At 42.0% G+C, this 18,783-nt stretch overlaps 1 pseudogene; it reads right to left on the bottom strand.

Annotated features, from left to right (window-relative positions):
• LOC128696239 (glutathione peroxidase-like) overlaps positions 1–18,783 on the bottom strand; it is a 42,675-nt pseudogene that overhangs the window by 12,726 nt on the left and 11,166 nt on the right.

Genomic DNA, 18,783 nt, shown 5'->3' with positions numbered 1-18,783 from the left:
TGTCATGCAGATTCGGGTGTCATCTGCAAAGGAAGACACGGTGCTGTGGCTGACATCCTTGTCTATGTCGGATATGAGGATGAGGAACAAGATGGGAGCGAGTACTGTGCCTTGTGGAACAGAGCTTTTCACCGTAGCTGCCTCGGACTTTACTCTGTTGACGACTACTCTCTGTGTTGTGTTAGTGAGGAAATTATAGATCCATCGACCGATTTTTCCTGTTATCCCTTTAGCACGCATTTTGTGCTCTATTACGCCATGGTCACACTTGTCGAAGGCTTTTGCAAAGTCTGTATATATTACATCTGCATTCTTTTTATCTTCTAGTGCATTTAGGACCTTGTCGTAGTGATCCAATAGTTGAGACAGACAGGAGCGACCTGTTCTAAACCCATGTTGCCCTGGGTTGTGTAACTGATGGGTTTCTAGATGGGTGGTGATCTTGCTTCTTAGGACCCTTTCAAAGATTTTTATGATACGGGATGTTAGTGCTATCGGTGTGTAGTTGTTTGCTGTTGCTTTACTGCCCCCTTTGTGGAGTGGGGCTATGTCTGTTGGTTTTAGTAACTGTGGGACGACCCCCGTGTCCATGCTCCCTCTCCATAGGATGGAAAAGGCTCATGATAGGGGCTTCTTGCAGTTCTTGATGAACACGGAGTTCCATGAGTCTGGCCCTGGGGCAGAGTGCATGGGCATGTCATTTATCGCCTGTTCGAAGTCATTTGGCGTCAAGATAACATCGGATAGGCTTGTGTTAACCAAATTTTGTGGCTCTCTCATAAAAAATTCATTTTGATCTTCGACTCTCAGTCTGGTTAGCGGCTTGCTAAATACTGAGTCATATTGGGACTTGAGTAGCTCACTCATTTCCTTGCTGTCATCTGTGTAGGACCCATCTTGTTTAAGTAGGGGCCCAATACTGGATGTTGTTCTCGACTTTGATTTGGCATAGGAGAAGAAATACTTTGGGTTTCTTTCGATTTCATTTATGGCTTTTAGTTCTTCCCGCGATTCCTGACTCCTATAAGATTCCTTTAGCTTGAGTTCGATGCTTGCTATTTCTCTGACCAGTGTCTCCCTACGCATTTCAGATATATTGACCTCTTTTAGCCGCTCTGTTATTCTTTTCCATCGCCTGTAAAGGGAGCGCCTGTCTCTTTCTATTTTACATCTACTCCTCCTTTTTCTTAGAGGAATAAGCCTTGTGCATACATCGAGTGCCACCAAGTTAATGTGTTCTAGGCATACGTTGGGGTCTGTGTTGCTTAGTATATCTTCCCAGCTTATATCGGTTAGGACTTGGTTTACTTGGTCCCACTTTATGTTTTTGTTACTGAAGTTGAATTTGGTGAATGCTCCCTCGTGACTAGTCTCATTATGTCGGTCTGGGGCTCCACGCATACATGTCTGAACCTTAATTATGTTGTGATCTGAGTATATTGTTTTTGATATGGTGAAATTTCTTATCAGATCATCATTGTTAGTGAAGATGAGGTCTAGTGTATTCTCCAGTCTAGTAGGCTCTATTATTTGCTGGTTTAAATTGAATTTTGTGCAGAGATTTAAAAGCTCGTGTGAGTGTGAGTTTTCATCAGAGCTGCCTCCTGGTGTTATTACTGCAACAATATTATTTGCTATATTCCTCCATTTTAGGTGCCTTAAGTTGAAATCCCCCAGGAGCAAGATGTTGGGTGCAGGGGCTGGAAGATTTTCCAGACAGTGGTCAATTTTTAAGAGCTGTTCCTGGAATTGCTGAGATGTTGCATCTGGAGGCTTGTAGACTACCACAATGACTAGGTTTTGGTTCTCGACCTTTACTGCTAAAACTTCCACTTCATCATTTGAGGCATTTAGCAGTTCTGTGCAAACAAGTGACTCTGCAATGTACAGGCCAACCCCCCTCTTTTGCCTGTTCACTCTGTCACATCTGTATAGGTTGTAACCTGGGATCCATATTTCGTTGTCGGTTCCTGACCAGCCGGGCTGTGGCTCGTACGTTGGTTTGCGTGCAGCCAGCAGTAACAGCCTGGTTGATCAGGCTCTGATCCACCAGGAGGCCTGGTCACAGACCGGGCCGCGGGGGCGTTGACCCCCGGAACTCTCTCCACGTAAACTCCAGGTAATCAGACTAACAAAATCAGATGAACCCCTACTCACTCCAACCGAAACAGCAAACAGACTTAATGTTTTCTGCTCCACCATAGGAAAAAAATCTAGCAAACAAAATTCCAAGCACAAACACCCGTCCATCAGACTACCTCATAGGAACCTACCCAAATACGCTATTCCTATCTCCAACCAACCTCACTGAATATTTGCTCATCACAAACACCCTTAAAAACAAGGCAGGAGACATAAACAACTTGCCTGCTTTTATGTACAAAAAAGCTTCTCAAGTATTGTCACCAATTACTGCAACGCTCTTTAACAAATCCATTGAATCATCTACCTTCCCAACAATCCTCAAAATAGCGAGGGTCACTCCGATCCACGAAGGAGGTGACCAAGCTGACTTGAATAACTATAGACCAATATCTAACTTACCACTGCTCTCTAAAATCTTTGAAAAATTAATTCATAGACGGATCTATTCCTACCTCGTCTCGCACAACATATTAAACCCTTGTCAGTTTGGATTCAGGAATAATAAAAGCACAAATGATGCTATCATACACATGCTAGAACTAATATATACCGCACTCGAAAAGAAAGAAGTCCCGCTGGGCATTTTCATTGATTTACGTAAAGCTTTCGATACAGTTGACCATGAACTACTGTACTCCAAATTAATGCACTATGGTATCAGAAGCCACTCCCTCAACTACCTAAAGTCATACCTTAGTAACAGAACTCAATATGTGTATGCAAATGATGCAAACTCTTCCACCCAACCAATCACAGTAGGAGTCCCACAAGGAAGCGTCCTTGGACCACTCCTCTTTCTCATCTACATCAATGATCTACCGAATGCATCACAGCTACTCAAACCCATATTGTTAGCAGATGACACTACATATGTCTTTTCCCACCCAAACGCAGTCATACTAGCAAACACAGTCAATGCTGAATTACAGAAAATATCTGCCTGGATGATGACTAACAAACTTACCCTGAACACTGATAAAACCTATTTCATTCAGTTTGGAAACAAAGCTGCAAATGATCCAATTAATATTACGCTAAATGGATCATCAGTCACAAGACTCGCAGAGGGAAAATTCCTAGGTATCCACCTTGACAGTAGCCTAAAGTTCTGGACACACATACAACAAATCACCAAGAAAATCTCCAAGACTGTAGGCATACTATCAAAGATAAGGTACTACGTTCCACAATCAGCTCTCCTGGCACTGTACCATTCACTCATATACCCTTATCTTACATATGGAATTTGTGCATGGGGATCAACAACATCCAATCACTTAAAACCCCTAATAACCCAGCAAAAGGCAGCAGTAAGAATGATAACAAATTCCCACTCCTGCCAGCATACTCCACCAATTTTCAAAAGTCTGAATCTGCTTACCATTAAGAACATCCATACTTATTCATGTGCCTACTACATACACAGAACAATACACACAAATATAAACCCCCCACTCAAACTTCTCCTCACCAACCTAAACAGGACACATGACCACAACACAAGACACAGATCTCTTTTTGATATACCTCGTGTCCATATCACACTGTGTAAAAACTCTATGCACATAAAGGGCCCCAAAATATGGAATTCATTACCAGAAGTTATTAAAGTAACCCAGTCTGAAAATCAATTTAAGACTCTTCTCAAAAGCCACTTAATCACCCTAGACTAAATGCTAAATACTCAGTACACACTTACTCACCTATGTACTCCCACATCATAACTTCAACAATCACATTGAACCTTTTATCCATTACCTGGAGTTTACCTGGAGAGAGTTCCGGGGGTCAACGCCCCCGCGGCCCGGTCTGTGACCAGGCCTCATGGTGGATCAGAGCCTGATCAAATATAATTGAATCATTGTTTTTCACAAAAGCATTTAAGAATATAAATATATCTTTGTATTATACAAATTTTGATTCATTTATAATTAATATTCTACTGTACAACTATGAAATAATTACTATCCTACTGTACAACTATGATATACTCCTTAGTGTTAAGTAGACTGTAAGCCAATAATGTTAAGTTGACCCATAATGCCCAGGCATAATAGAGGTTCTCTTTGTATTGCAACCCACTATTGTATATACACAATCTCAATGTACTGTTTGCAAAGACATTAAATAAATAAATAAATAAATAAATAAATAAATAGTATTATGTCATTGATGTCAGCTAGGACTGTACATCTTGTACATGTACTTGTAGTAAATGAAGATATTATGTCAACATAGGTTGCAGCTTTTAGATTATATTAACCATAAATACATATATCCTGTGAATTCTAGAATAATGTTCATATTATAATCAGAACTAGACCATACAGAGTTGAACTAAATATGTTTGGCTCATATATTGTTCAATGTAACAACTTCCTTAAATTTTAACCAATCAAGAGGTTGAATACTGAGCTTTCAAATACTGTTTTTTTTTTTTTGGATGTTAAAGATAGATTTTTCCGGTATAAGTAAAACGGTTCATATTGAAAAAAAAAAACATGAACATTCTCTGAGAATTTTTTATTAGTAAGACTCTTCTGATATATATCGATGTCATAGCCTCGAAAGCAGCCTATATGTTAGGCATAAAAACATGGACTTTATCACATGCCTAAGTCAGGTCTAAGTCATTCTGTATATATAATAAGTCGGCTATTGCTAAATTTCATAATTGGTTCCAGGAGAATTGATTGATACATACCAAAACACATCGCAATTTGCAGATTAAAACAATATGGCGCAGGATTATAATAATAAGTAAAAGTTATAATAATAATCATATAATAATAATCTTTATTTACACAAGTATATGAACAAGATATACAGGTTTAGCTGATATCAATAAAGTACCACTATACAGAAAGCCCTTTGTCATGCACAGCATTTTAGGCAAATTAGGTGAATTTTATCCCCTGGATGCGACCCACAGTAGTCAACTAAGACTTTGGTACCTATTTTACTGATTGGTAAACATGGACAGTAGGTGTCTTAAGGAAACATGTCCTAATATTCCCAGCCGTACCGTGGATCGAACCCCGGACCTCAGTATGTGAGCTGAGTGCCTGTCTGTCAGATAATTCCACAAACAGTCCACTTTCTTCCTTACCTTGAGGTATGTGTACAGAGGATGCTCCTTGTTACCATTCACCTCAATCTTCTTGAACATGGTAAAGCTGGGCTCAAAGCCTTTACCGGGACGAACGTGAGTTATCCCGTTATTTATTTCCTCTCCATTAGCACCCGGTTCTTGCTGTTAGAGGGAAAAACTATTATAACTTTCTTCACATTCTTTATTTTCCTTAATGAAAAAGATTAAATATAAATTAAACATTCTCTGTATTTTCATTTCTAAGTGGTGACGTGTACTTAGCTCTGTGAAGACTTGTTCGTGTGCTCTCTGTGAATCTGAACCAGGATGCCCTCTCTTGAGCAACTCTACCAGCAGCTAAAAGAGGAGCTTAGGGTTGCTAAGCTGGAGATATGGCAAGTAACGGAGGAGAACAAGAGGATTCGTAGTAATCCTGTTGTGAGTCCTCAGGTTAAGAGAGGAACCTGGTCAGTGGCTGCACAACATGAAGCCAAGCTCAGGATCAAGAAGACTGTTGGAGAGGCAGAAACAACAAAGAACCAGAAGACTACTGTGGAAACTTCCAACCCATTTTCGGTGCTACCTGACGAATGTGGGTTGTCAATTGGGAACATCACAATGAGCACCAAGGAAGCATTGGAAAATGTGAGTGAAACATCCCTAGAAACCCCAACAAAGACCATCAAGAACGTCATGGCGAATTCCACAAGTGAAGGTAAGAACATTGTTTTAGTTGGAGATAGGTTAAGTTTATGGATAGGGCATTTTGTCTTAGGGACAGGAAGAGGAGGTAGAGGGTATGTTTTCCTGGGGCTGGGATGGGGGATATTGTTAGCCATCTGGATGACATCATGAGAGGTAATGGGAACAATCCTATTATCTCCCTCAGTGCAGGAGGCAACGATGTTGGCAGCCGTAGGAGTGAGGGCCTGATTAGCAGGTATAGGTCAGCAATAGAAATAATTAGGAAGAAGGGTGGAAACCCTGTCATATGTGGTATTTTGCAAAGGAGAGGAGTTGGAAACAAATGGTTGTCCAAGGCAATTGGTGTCAATTGCTGGCTGGACAAATACTGTAAGGAAAATGCGGTAACATTCATTGACAACTGGGACCTCTTCTATGGCAGAAATGACATGTATGCCAGGGATGGGGTTCACTTATCTAGGTGTAGGGTGGAGGCACTGGCAACTGCAGTGGAGGGAGCTGTTAGGACATTAAACTAGGAATAGTAAGTGGTATGGGTTTTGGCGGGAAAACAGTAAAGTCCCAGTGTAGTAATATTATGAGTTCTAGGGGAACTAGTAATAAGCAGAACGAGGTAGATATTGGAAAGCCAGTGACACTAGGTGTAGGGTTAGTAGAAAAACAGAAATGAGCAGAAAGGGTAAAGAGAAAGGAGGGTCCTTCAATGTATATTATGCTAATTGCTGTAGTGCTAGGAATAAGATGGACGAGTTGAGATTAGTTGCTAGTGCAGGTAACATTGATGTATTTGCCATAACTGAGACATGGTTTAATTCAAAAAGTCGGGACATGCCTGCAGAATGTCACATTCAGGGTTTTAAATTGTTCCAAGTAGATAGAAGTATCGGGAAGGGGGGTGGGGTGGCATTGTATGTCCGAGATCGCTTGAACTGTTGCATAAAAACGGGTGTTAAGTCTGAAGTAACACATACAGAGTGTGGATAGAATTTTCAGAGGGTCATGAAAAATTTATTTTAGGAGTAATATACCGTCCCCCAAACTTAGATAGGGACCAGGGGAGACTGCTATGGGAGGAAACTGTTAAGGCCACAAGGCATGATAATGTAGTAATTCTAGGAGACTTTAACTTCAATCATATTGATTGGAATTTCTTGACTGGGAATTTAGAATCTTAGAAGTAGTCCAGGATTGTTTTTTTGAGGCAGTTTGTGACAGAGCCTACAAGGGGAAATAACCTGCTTGACTTGTTAGGTAAGACACATATGCAACAGTTAGACAACTTTATTCCGAAACGTTTCGCCTACACAGTAGGCTTCTTCAGTCGAATACAGAAAGTAGGCAGGAACAGTAGAGATGTGAAGACGATGTAATCAGTCCATCACCCTTAAAGTCGTAGAATTTGAGGTTGTCAGTCCCTCGGCCTGGAGAAGTTCAGTTCCATAGTCAGGAACTATCTGAAGATCAAGCGACAGTGCGGAGACTTAAATACTGTCGGAATGATTCTATTCAAGATTGATGGACTGACCACATCGACTCAAGGTTGAGGGACTGATTGCCTCATTCTCCTCCTGTTCTTCAAGATTCTCCTTTGTATGGACTGATGAAGCCACTGTGTGGCGAAACGTTTCCTCAATAAAGATACCCAAGAGTTGCACATGTGTCTAATTTATCAACATGTCGGTTCTCTGAACCATTCATCTAGAAATCAAAGTTGCTAGGGATTCGAAAACTAACCCAGAAAGTTTTTTCCAGGTCTGTAGAACAAAAGTTAGGGATAAGATAGGTCCCCTTAAAAATAATTTGAGGCATCTTACTGACAAAGAGAATGAAATGTGCTTCATTTAAAATAATTATTTTCTCTCGGTTTTTACACAGGAAGACACTAACAATATAAGAACATAAGAAAGGAGGATCACTGCAGCAGGCCTGTTGGCCCATACTCGGCAGGTGTACAATCCGTCCCACTAACAAAACATTTGCCCAACCCAATTTTCAATGCTCCCCAAGAAATAAGGTTTGATAACTCTATCCACTCATTTGCAAGTCCCACTCAAATCCAACCCCTCCCACTCATATATTTATCCAACCTAAATTTGAAGCTACCTAAAGTCCTAGCCTCAATAACCCAACTAGGTAGACTGTTCCACTCATCAACTACCCTATTTCCAAACCAATACTTTCCTATGTCCTTTCTAAATCTAAACTTGTCTAATTTAAATCCATTACTGCGGGTTCTCTCTTGGAGAGATATCCTCAAGACCTTATTAATATCCCCTTTATTAATACCTATCTTCCACTTATAGACTTCGATCATGTCTCCCCTCATTCTTCGTAACAAGTGAATGTAATTTAAGAGTCTTCAATCTTTCTTCATAAGGAAGATTTCTAATGCTATGTATTAATTTAGTCATTCTACGCTGAATGTTTTCTAACGAATTTATGTCCATTCTGTAATATGGGGACCAGAACTGAGCTGCATAATCTAGGTGAGGCCTTACTAATGATGTATAAAGCTGCAGTGTAACCTCTGGACTTCTGTTGCCTGAACATTAAAATGGTATAAAATACCGACAGGTTGTTAGGTAAGACACATATGCAACAGTTATGTATCTTTATTTCGAAACGTTTCGCCTACACAGTAGGCTTCTTTAGTCGAGTACAGAAAAGTTGATAGAAGCAGAAGAGACTTGAAGACGATGTAATCAGTCCATCACCCTTAAAGTTTTGAGGTGGTCAGTCCCTCAGTCTGGAGAAGAGCATTGTTCTATAGTCTATTGTTTCAGACTATAGAACAATGCTCTTCTCCAGACTGAGGGACTGACCACCTGAAAACTTTAAGGGTGATGGACTGATTACATCGTCTTCAAGTCTCTTCTGCTTCTATCAACTTTTTTGTACTCGACTGAAGAAGCCTACTGTGTAGGCGAAACGTTTCGAAATAAAGATACCTAACTGTTGCATTCTGTTGCCTACACTTCTTGATATAAATCCCAATAATCTATTTGCCCTATTATGTACGCTTAGGCACTGCTGTCTTGGTTTAAGGTTACTGCTCACCATAACCCCCAAGTCCTTTTTACAATCTGTATGGCTAAGTTCTACATTGTTTAACTTATAAGTGCTACCTGGAGTTTACCTGGAGAGAGTTCCGGGGGTCAACGCCCTGGCGGCCCGGTCTGTGACCAGGCCTCCTGGTGGATCAGAGCCTGATCAATCAGGCTGTTACTGCTGGCTGCACGCAAACCAACGTACGAGCCACAGCCCGGCTGATCAGGAACTGACTTTAGGTGCTTGTCCAGCGCCAGCTTGAAGACTGCCAGGGGTCTGTTGGCAATCCCCCTTATGTATGCTGGGAGGCAGTTAAACAGTCTCGGGCCCCTGACACTTATTGTATGGTCTCTTAACGTGCTAGTGACACCCCTGCTTTTTATTTGGGGGATGTTGCATCGTCTGCCAAGTCTTTTGCTTTCGTAGTGAGTGATTTTCGTGTGCAAGTTCGGTACTAGTCCCTCTAGGATTTTCCAGGTGTATATAATCATGTATCTTTCCCGCCTGTGTTCCAGGGAATACAGGTTCAGGAACCTCAAGCGCTCCCAGTAATTGAGGTGTTTTATCTCCGTCATGCGCGCCGTGAAGGTTCTCTGTACATTTTCTAAGTCAGCAATTTCACCTGCCTTGAAAGGTGCTGTTAGTGTGCAGCAATATTCCAGCCTAGATAGAACAAATGACCAATTATCTTGTCTTAGCACCACTTGCTTTAGTGATGAATATGGGGAATACATTTTTGCTAATTTTACTGTAAAAAACCTTAAGACGCCTATAACAATCGGTGCCAATTACCGGATGCCTCACACAAACATCCCAAATTTCAGCGAGAAATTAAAGTCACTAATAACAAACAGACAAATGAATAAGCACCACCTTCTCTTAGCTGGAGACTTCAACATCAACCTTGGCTTACTAGATGATCAGCCTGTAACTGATTTCATCAACAATATGAACAACACACTTCTCATACCAACAATAACTAAACCAACCAGGCTCACTGAGACAAGTGCAACCATAATAGACCACATATGGACCAATATACAAGCCCCCCTTAAATCAGGGATAATCACAGATAGCACTACAGACCACTACCCTACCTTCCTCCTGAAAACATTAGTAAACCACCACTTAAATACAACAAAGTCTCATTTAGACTCCATGACGAGGCCTCAGTAAGGAAGTTCACAGCTGACCTAGAGACTGTTGATTGGCCTACAGAATTCTCCAAGGCCAATGGTATTGATGACTGGACAGACATTTTTCTTAACAAATTACTTAGACTATACAACAAACATTGTCCTATAAAAACAAAACAGATCACAAACAAACGGCTTGGTTGCCCATGGCTAACCAGCACCATTCTGAAATCCATTGACAAGAAACACCAATATGAAAAGCAATATAGACAGGGCTTAATACACAAAGATACTCATAAACACTATTCATCAGCTCTCACCAAAGTAATAAAGAAAGCCAAACAACTATACTACTCCAGTAGATTCACAGACACTAGAGGAGATATAAAAAAGACCTGGAAAACACTCTCTCAGATTCTAGGGACCCACAAACTGAGAAAAACCAAGAATATTGTCCTAACTAAACCTAATGAAACACCACTACATCCCACTGACACAGCTAACAAGATAAACGACTTCTTCTCAAACATAGGATCTAATCTCGCTAGTAAAATCCCACATACCAATGCCCATGCCGGGGACTACCTAGATGGGAATTTCCCTAATTCCTTCTATCTTGCACCAACTGAGCCCACGGAAGTCATTGAGATTATAAAGTCACTTAAAAATAACTCGGGGAATCTGTCTCATGTCCCACCATTACTGTACAAGCGAGCGGCCCATGTCCTTTCGCATGCAATTTCATTACTTTTTAACAAGTCACTAGAGACTAGCACCTTCCCGAAACTACTCAAGATGGCAAGGGTTACACCAATACATAAAGGTGGTGACCCTACAGACTTAAACAACTATAGGCCAATATCTAACTTACCATTGCTATCCAAAATCTTTGAGAAACTCGTGCACAGGAGACTGTATTCATTTATAACGGCTCAAAACATACTCAACCCCTGCCAATTTGGATTCAGGAAAAATAAAAGCACTAATGATGCAATCATAAAAATGCTAGATCTGCTTTACACAGCATTGGAAAATAAGGAATATCCACTAGGAATTTTTATTGACCTAAGAAAAGCTTTTGACACAGTAGACCACGACATCCTACTCCACAAACTTGATCATTACGGTATAAGAGGCCATGCGCTTGCTTATTTCAAATCTTACATTACTAAAAGGTATCAGTACGTCACCATTAAAGACACAGCATCAGCAACACGGCCACTTGATACTGAAGTTCCGCAGGGAAGTGTCCTTGGTCCCCTGCTCTTCCTCATATACATCAATGACCTTCCAAACGTATCCCAACACCTGAAACCCATTCTCTTTGCTGATGACACGACTTATGTCATCTCTCACCCTAATCTTGCCACCCTCAACACCATTGTGAATGAGGAGCTGATTAAAATATCGACTTGGATGACAGCCAATAAACTTACGCTTAACACTGACAAAACCTACTATATTATGTTTGGTAGCAGAGCAGGAGATGCACAAATTAACATTAAGATTGACAACACTCTAATTACCAGAAATAATGGGGGAAAATTCCTAGGCAACAACCTGAATTTCAGCACCCATATCCAGCATATAACCAAAAAAGTATCCAAAACGGTTGGGATCCTCTCCAAGATACGATACTACGTGCTGCAAAATGCCCTTCTCACACTATACCACTCACTTATTTATCCATACCTCACCTATGCTATTTGTGCTTGGGGATCAACTGCAGCAACACACCTAAAGCCAATAATAACCCAACAAAAAGCTGCAGTAAGAATAATCACTAAATCCCATCCCTGGCAACACCCCCCCCCACTCTTCATAGACCTAAACTTACTCCCAGTTCAGTACTTCCACACTTACTACTGTGCAATCTACATCTACAGGGCCTTAAACTCTAATATCAACCTTGACCTAAAACGCTTTCTTGATAGTTGTGACAGAACCCACAGGCATAACACCAGACACAAACATCTCTAAGACATTCCCCGTGTCCGACTAAACCTTTACAAAAATTCAATGTATGTCAAAGGCCCTAAAATCTGGAATACCCTACCTGAGAACTCTAGAACTGCAGACACATTCATCACCTTCAAAACTACCATTAGAAAACATCTTATCTCCCTGATACACCCCGTCAACTAACTACACGAATACCACCTGGTGGTTCACACTTACACTCACTCACTCATTTGACCATAAACAGAAATATTAATCTCAATCTTAAAATAATGAATCCTGTGATACTCCAATACTGAAACTATGTACTGTGCCAAAACAAAAGCATTCACATTGCTAAATGCACAAACTAGTATTTAGTCACTTAGCCATAATACCAACTTACCTCATAATTTGTAATATTTTACAATGCCTAGCTATGCTAAGCGTTCTAGTGGTACACTGTAATCACAATTTTACTACATGTAAACCACACAATAACCAAATTTCTGTAAACTCAGCGTTGTAATCCTTATAGAGAATAAACTTTGAATTTGAATTGAATTTGAATTTGAAGAGTGTCATCATGGGCTTGGCATTGCTCGTTTTGAAGATTCTCATTATCCATCCTGTCATTTTTCTAGCAGATGCGATCGATACAATGTTATGGTTCTTGAAGGTGAGATCCTCCGACATGATCACTCCCAGGTCTTTGACGTTGGTGTTTTGCTCTATTTTGTGGCCAGAATTTGTTTTGTACTCTGATGAAGATTTAATTTCCTCATGTTTACCATATCTGAGTAATTGAAATTTCTCATCGTTGAACTTCATATTGTTTTCTGAAGCCCACTGAAAGATTTGGTTGATGTCCGCCTGGAGCCTTGCAGTGTCTGCAATGGAAGACACTGTCATGCAGATTCGGGTGTCATCTGCAAAGGAAGACACGGTGCTGTGGCTGACATCCTTGTCTATGTCAGATATGAGGATGAGGAACAAGATGGGAGCGAGTACTGTGCCTTGTGGAACAGAGCTTTTCACTGTGCCTGCCTCGGACTTTACTCTGTTAACTACTACTCTCTGTGTTCTGTTAGTGAGGAAATTATAGATCCATCGACCGACTTTTCCTGTTATTCCTGTAGCACGCATTTTGTGCGCTATTACGCCATGGTCACACTTGTCGAAGGCTTTTGCAAAGTCTGTATATATTAGATCTGCATTCTTTTTGTCTTCTAGTGCATCTAGGACCTTGTCGTAGTGATCCAATAGTTGAGACAGACAGGAGCGACCTGTTCTAAACCCATGTTGCCCTGGGTTGTGTAACTGATGGGTTTCTAGATGGATGGTGATCTTGCTTCTTAGGACCCTTTCAAAGATTTTTATGATATGGGATGTTAGTGCTATTGGTCTGTAGTTCTTTGCTGTTGCTTTACTGCCCCCTTTGTGGAGTGGGGCTATGTCTGTTGTTTTTAGTAACTGTGGGACGACCCCCGTGTCCATGCTCCCTCTCCATAGGATGGTAAAGGCTCATGATAGGGGCTACTTGCAGTTCTTGATGAACACGGAGTTCCATGAGTCTGGCCCTGGGGCAGAGTGCATGGGCATGTCATTTATCGCCTGTTCGAAGTCATTTGGCGTCAGGATAACATCAGATAGGCTTGTGTTAACCAAATTCTGTGGCTCTCTCATAAAAAATTCATTTTGATCTTCGACTCTCAGTCTGGTTAGTGGCTTGCTAAAAACTGAGTCATACTGGGACTTGAGTAGCTCAATCATTTCCTTGCTGTCATCTGTGTAGGACCCATCTTGTTTAAGTAAGGGCCCAATACTGGACGTTGTTCTCGACTTTGATTTGGCATAGGAGAAGAAATACTTTGGGTTTCTTTCGATTTCATTTATGGCGTTTAGTTCTTCCCGCGATTCCTGACTCCTATAAGATTCCTTTAGCTTAAGTTCGATGTTTGCTATTTCTCTGACCAGTGTCTCCCTACGCATTTCAGATAGATTGACCACTTTTAGCCGCTCTGTTATTCTTCTCCGTCGCCTGTAAAGAAAGCGCCTGTCTCTTTCTATTTTACATCTACTCCTCCTTTTTCTTAGAGGAGTAAGTCTTGTGCATGCATCGAGTGCCACCAAGTTAATCTGTTCTAGGCATAAGTTGGGGTCTGTGTTGCTTAGTATATCTTCCCAGCTTATATCGGTTAGGACTTGGTTTACTTGGTCCCACTTTATGTTTTAGTTATTGAAGTTGAACCATACCCCCGGCCGGGGGTATTCAATCCCGGCCGGGGGTATGGTTTATTTGCAATCGTGTCATTACGATTTCTTAAGTCATTGAAGTTGAATTTGGTGAATGCTCCCTCGTTACTAATCTCATTTTGTCGGTCTGGGGCTCTGCGCATACATGTCTGAACCTCAATTATGTTGTGATCTGAGTATATTGTTTTTGATATGGTGACATTTCTTATGAGATCATCATTGTTAGTGAAGATGAGGTCTAGTGTATTCTCCATTCTAGTAGGCTCTATTATTTGCTGGTTTAAATTGAATTTTGTGCAGAGATTTAAAAGCTCGTGTGAGTGTGAGTTTTCATCAGAGCTGCCTCCTGGTGTTATTACTGCAACAATATTATTTGCTATATTCCTCCATTTTAGGTGCCTTAAGTTGAAATCCCCCAGGAGCATGATGTTGGGTGCAGGAGCTGGAAGATTTTCCAGACAGTTGTCAATTTTTAACAGCTGTTCCTGGAATTGCTGGGATGTTGCATCCGGAGGCTTGTAGACTACCACAATGACTAGGTTTTGGTTCTCGACCTTTACTGCTAAAACTTCCACTACATCATTTGAGGCATTAAGCAGTTCTGTGCAAACAAGTGACTGCAATGTACAGGCCAACCCCCCCTTTTTGCCTGTTCACTCTGTCACATCTGTATAGGTTGTAACCTGGGATCCATATTTCGTTGTCTAAGTGATCCTTTATGTGGGTCTCAGTGAAAGTCGCGAACATTGCCTTTGCCTCTGCAAGCAGTCCACGGATGAAAGGTATTTTGTTGTTTGTTGCTGGCTTTAGACCCTGTATATTTGCAAAGAAGAATGTCATCGGACTGGTGGTATTGTTGGTACTGGGGGGGGGGATTTTTTTTCTGGCATTTGTATCTGTATCTGTTGGTTTGGAGTGGAGGCCATCGACTGTGGTTCCACTCCAGGAATGACTGGATTTGGCTAGGGTTATGGACACTCCCGAGCTTCAGAACCTTGCATTTATCTACATTGAACTGCATCTGCCACTTTGCTGACCAGGTATTGAGTTTGTCTAAATCCTCCTGAAGTTCCCTGATATCTACGTTTGAATCAATTATTCTACCTATCTTTGTGTCATCGGCGAATTTGCTCATTTCACTAGTAATTCCCTCCTGGTTTGGTTACTGCAGCGTATGTCGGTGAATTGGAGGTGTTCTTCAGAACTTTAGTTTTCTTCAATGTGATTTCTTTCCTGAGTGGGCACTTAGCTGCAAGGGTATGATGATTACCCTTGCAGTTAAGAGATGTTGGTGCTGTAGTAATGGTGCAGGATCTGAAATCGTGTCCATCATTCCCACATTTTGAACAAAACTTCTTATCCTTGATGGGGCAGTCCTTGGTGGTGTGTTTATAGGAGTAGCAGGTCCAGCAGTGGGAGATGTATGTGAAACGTTCTTGTTCTATATGACTAGGGTGAATGTGGTAATATGAGATGGCCACACCGAGAGAGAGCTTGGGCAGCCATGGAGATGTCTGAGAATGTAATCTTTAGCATAGATGAGGCGTTAGGGATCTTGGAGATGCTGTCTACCGAGGCCCAGGTGTTTTGTTCCTCAGTAGATGTCTTCAGTGCTTCAGTAGAGAGAGAGGTGACGATATTGTCCAGTCTTTTCACAAAGACCGAACGTTTCGACTTCAAGAATGGAGACTGGGATAGAGTGAATTGTTGTGTTTGTAGGGTCCTGATTGAAGAGTCGTCCATTAGTTTTGATGCTTCCGTGTCGACTGTGCAGACGACAATGAAGGAGTCCTTCAGAGAGTGGATTGCCGTAAATTTGACCTGCAGGCAGGTCCTAACGACGGTAGCTAAAGCTAACTTCGAGAAGTCATTTATTGCACCATTTACAGGCTTGATTTTCTCACGATTCGACAGCATTGTGAAAAGGATGTGACGTTTGTAGAATATAAATTCTACACCCCGGCGGGGTTGAAGAGAGGCTTCTTGAGTGTAGAGTAACTGTGTGATCGGACAGAGCACAAGGCACAGTACTCTCTCCCATCTTGTTTCTCATCCTCATATCTGACATAGACAAGGATGTCAGCCACAGCACCGTGTCTTCCTTTGCAGATGGCACCCGAATCTGCATGAGTGTCTTCCATTGCAGACACTGCAAGGCTCCAGGCAGACATCAACCAAATCTTTCAATGGGCTGCAGAAAACAATATGAAGTTCAACGATGAGAAATTTCAATTACTCCGATATGGTAGACACGAGGAAATTAAAACTTCATTAGGGTACAAAACAAATTCCTTCCACAAAATAGAGCGAAAAACCAACGTCAAAGACCTGGGAGTGATCATGTCGGAGGATCTCGCCTTCAAGGACCATAACATTATATCAATCGCAGCTGCTAGAAAAATGAGAGGATGGATAATGAGAACCTTCAAAACTAGGGATGCCAAGCCCATGATGACACTCTTCAGGTCGCTTGTTCTATCTAGGCTGGAATATTGCTGCACACTAACAGCACCTTTCAAGGCAGGTGAAATTGCTGACCTAGAAAATGTACAGAGAACCTTCATGGCGCGCATAATGGAGATAAAACACCTCAATTACTGGGAGCACTTAATGTTCCTGAACCTGTATTCCCTGGAACGCAGGCAGGAGAGATACATGATTATATACACCTGGAAAATCCTAGAAAATCACTCACAAAGAAAGCAAAAGACTTGGCAGACGATGCAACATCCCCCAATGAAAAGCAGGGGTGTCACTAGCACGTTAAGAGACCATACAATAAGTGTCAGGGGCCCTAGACTGTTCAACTGCCTCCCGGCATACATAAGGGGGATTACCAATAGACCCCTGGCAGTCTTCAAGCTGGCACTGGACAAGCACCTAAAGTCGGTACCTGACCAGCTGGGCTGTGGCTCGTACGTTGGATTGCGTGCAGCCAGCAGTAACAGCCTGGTTGATCAGGCTCTGATCCACCAGGAGGCCTGGTCGCAGACCGGAACGCGGGGGTGTTGATCCCCGGAACTCTCTCCAGGTAAACTCCAGGTAAACAAGACTGGAGAATATGCTGGACCTCATCTTCACTAACAACAATGATCTGATACGAAATGTTGTCATATCAAAAACAATATACTCAGATCACAACATAAAAGAGGTTCAGACATGTATGTGGGGAGCCCCAGATGGAGAAAATATGGTCAGTCACGAGGGAGCCTTCACCAAATTCAACTTCAATAACAAAAACATAAGGTGGGACCAAACTAGAAAGATAGACTAAGCAACACAGATCCTACCCTATATATAGAACAAATTAACTCTGTGTGAAAATTTGTCTAGACTGCCTCCATGTGAGTTGCTTACCCTAGCTAGCTCTGTTGACACCGAGCTCTGAGGTCGGCACCTCAGCCTCACAAATGGCTTATAGAACAGATTTCCACAAATGACTGATGTTGCAAGACTTCCCTCCCCTCTGGACTTCCCCTCAGAACCACGTGCAACCGGGAGTCTTAATTCCTGCAATATTCAGTCGATATTAGTGACCTGCCTGCACCTCTGAAATTCCTATTTCCAAGGGGGTGTGTATCCCCTAGTAACTATGCAGAAATGGACACTAGCTTCTAAGCCTGAAGGAGTGATGCCGGTACGTACTGGTCATGAACTGCCGCCTGCACAAAGGCCCTCAGCTCAACTCACTCGCAATTTTCCCCAGAAACTGGCCAGAATCTCGTAGAAAAAAAAGGAGGTCTCGTCTTACTGTATGGGCCTGATGGAGGAGGTCATCTATGGTACATCGAGGTGCCTCCACCAGATTTCCCCAGGTCTAGTATGTGAAGACACGTGGGGGAGCCGCCTGCTGATCACGGCACTTGTTGCTCAGATGGTGCCTGGTCTTAGAAGAAAGGGCACTGTGGTCTCAAACCCGTGCCCCAGTATTCAAACTTGGGCTGCCAGTTCTCCCTGGCTAACATAACCTAGTGTTTGCCTACATTATCGGCCTATTACTACCTACATTAAGGTCTTAGGTCTACATTATTATTATCTACAGTTGCCTCAATAATCCTAATATTAGTGTACTAACAGTACAAACTACCTACTTCTTCCCTGAAGGGTAAATCTATCAATTAAGAAATACCTTCCAACCACCTTCGCCAACCCGGGTGTGTGTGTGTGTTTTGGGTGGGTGTAAGGGCCACCCAACCATGCCATTTCATAAACGGCCTGATGGGATCTTTGTACGATGTATCTGCCCTGTGAAACTTTAGGACCAAATAAATTTCCACATCCTCCCGCTAGCGAAGGTAGGCGCTAAGTCTAGATCAAGTCTGCCTCCCGCAGGCCCCCCACAGTGGACCCTGGACACGAGTGCCATCTGGCCACTCTCGTCGAGCAGACTTTGGTCTAACTTCGACCGTCCAGTTTTCCCCGTGCGGACCTCTGGGGGTGTAAACTTGTTGGTTCTGGTGATCT

Source organism: Cherax quadricarinatus, chromosome 39 (genome assembly GCF_038502225.1).
Source record: "Cherax quadricarinatus isolate ZL_2023a chromosome 39, ASM3850222v1, whole genome shotgun sequence".
In the NCBI taxonomy this organism is placed as follows: Eukaryota; Metazoa; Arthropoda; class Malacostraca; order Decapoda; family Parastacidae; genus Cherax; species Cherax quadricarinatus.
The sequence above is the reverse complement of the archived record's forward strand: the minus strand, read 5'-3'. Positions and strand labels throughout refer to the sequence as shown.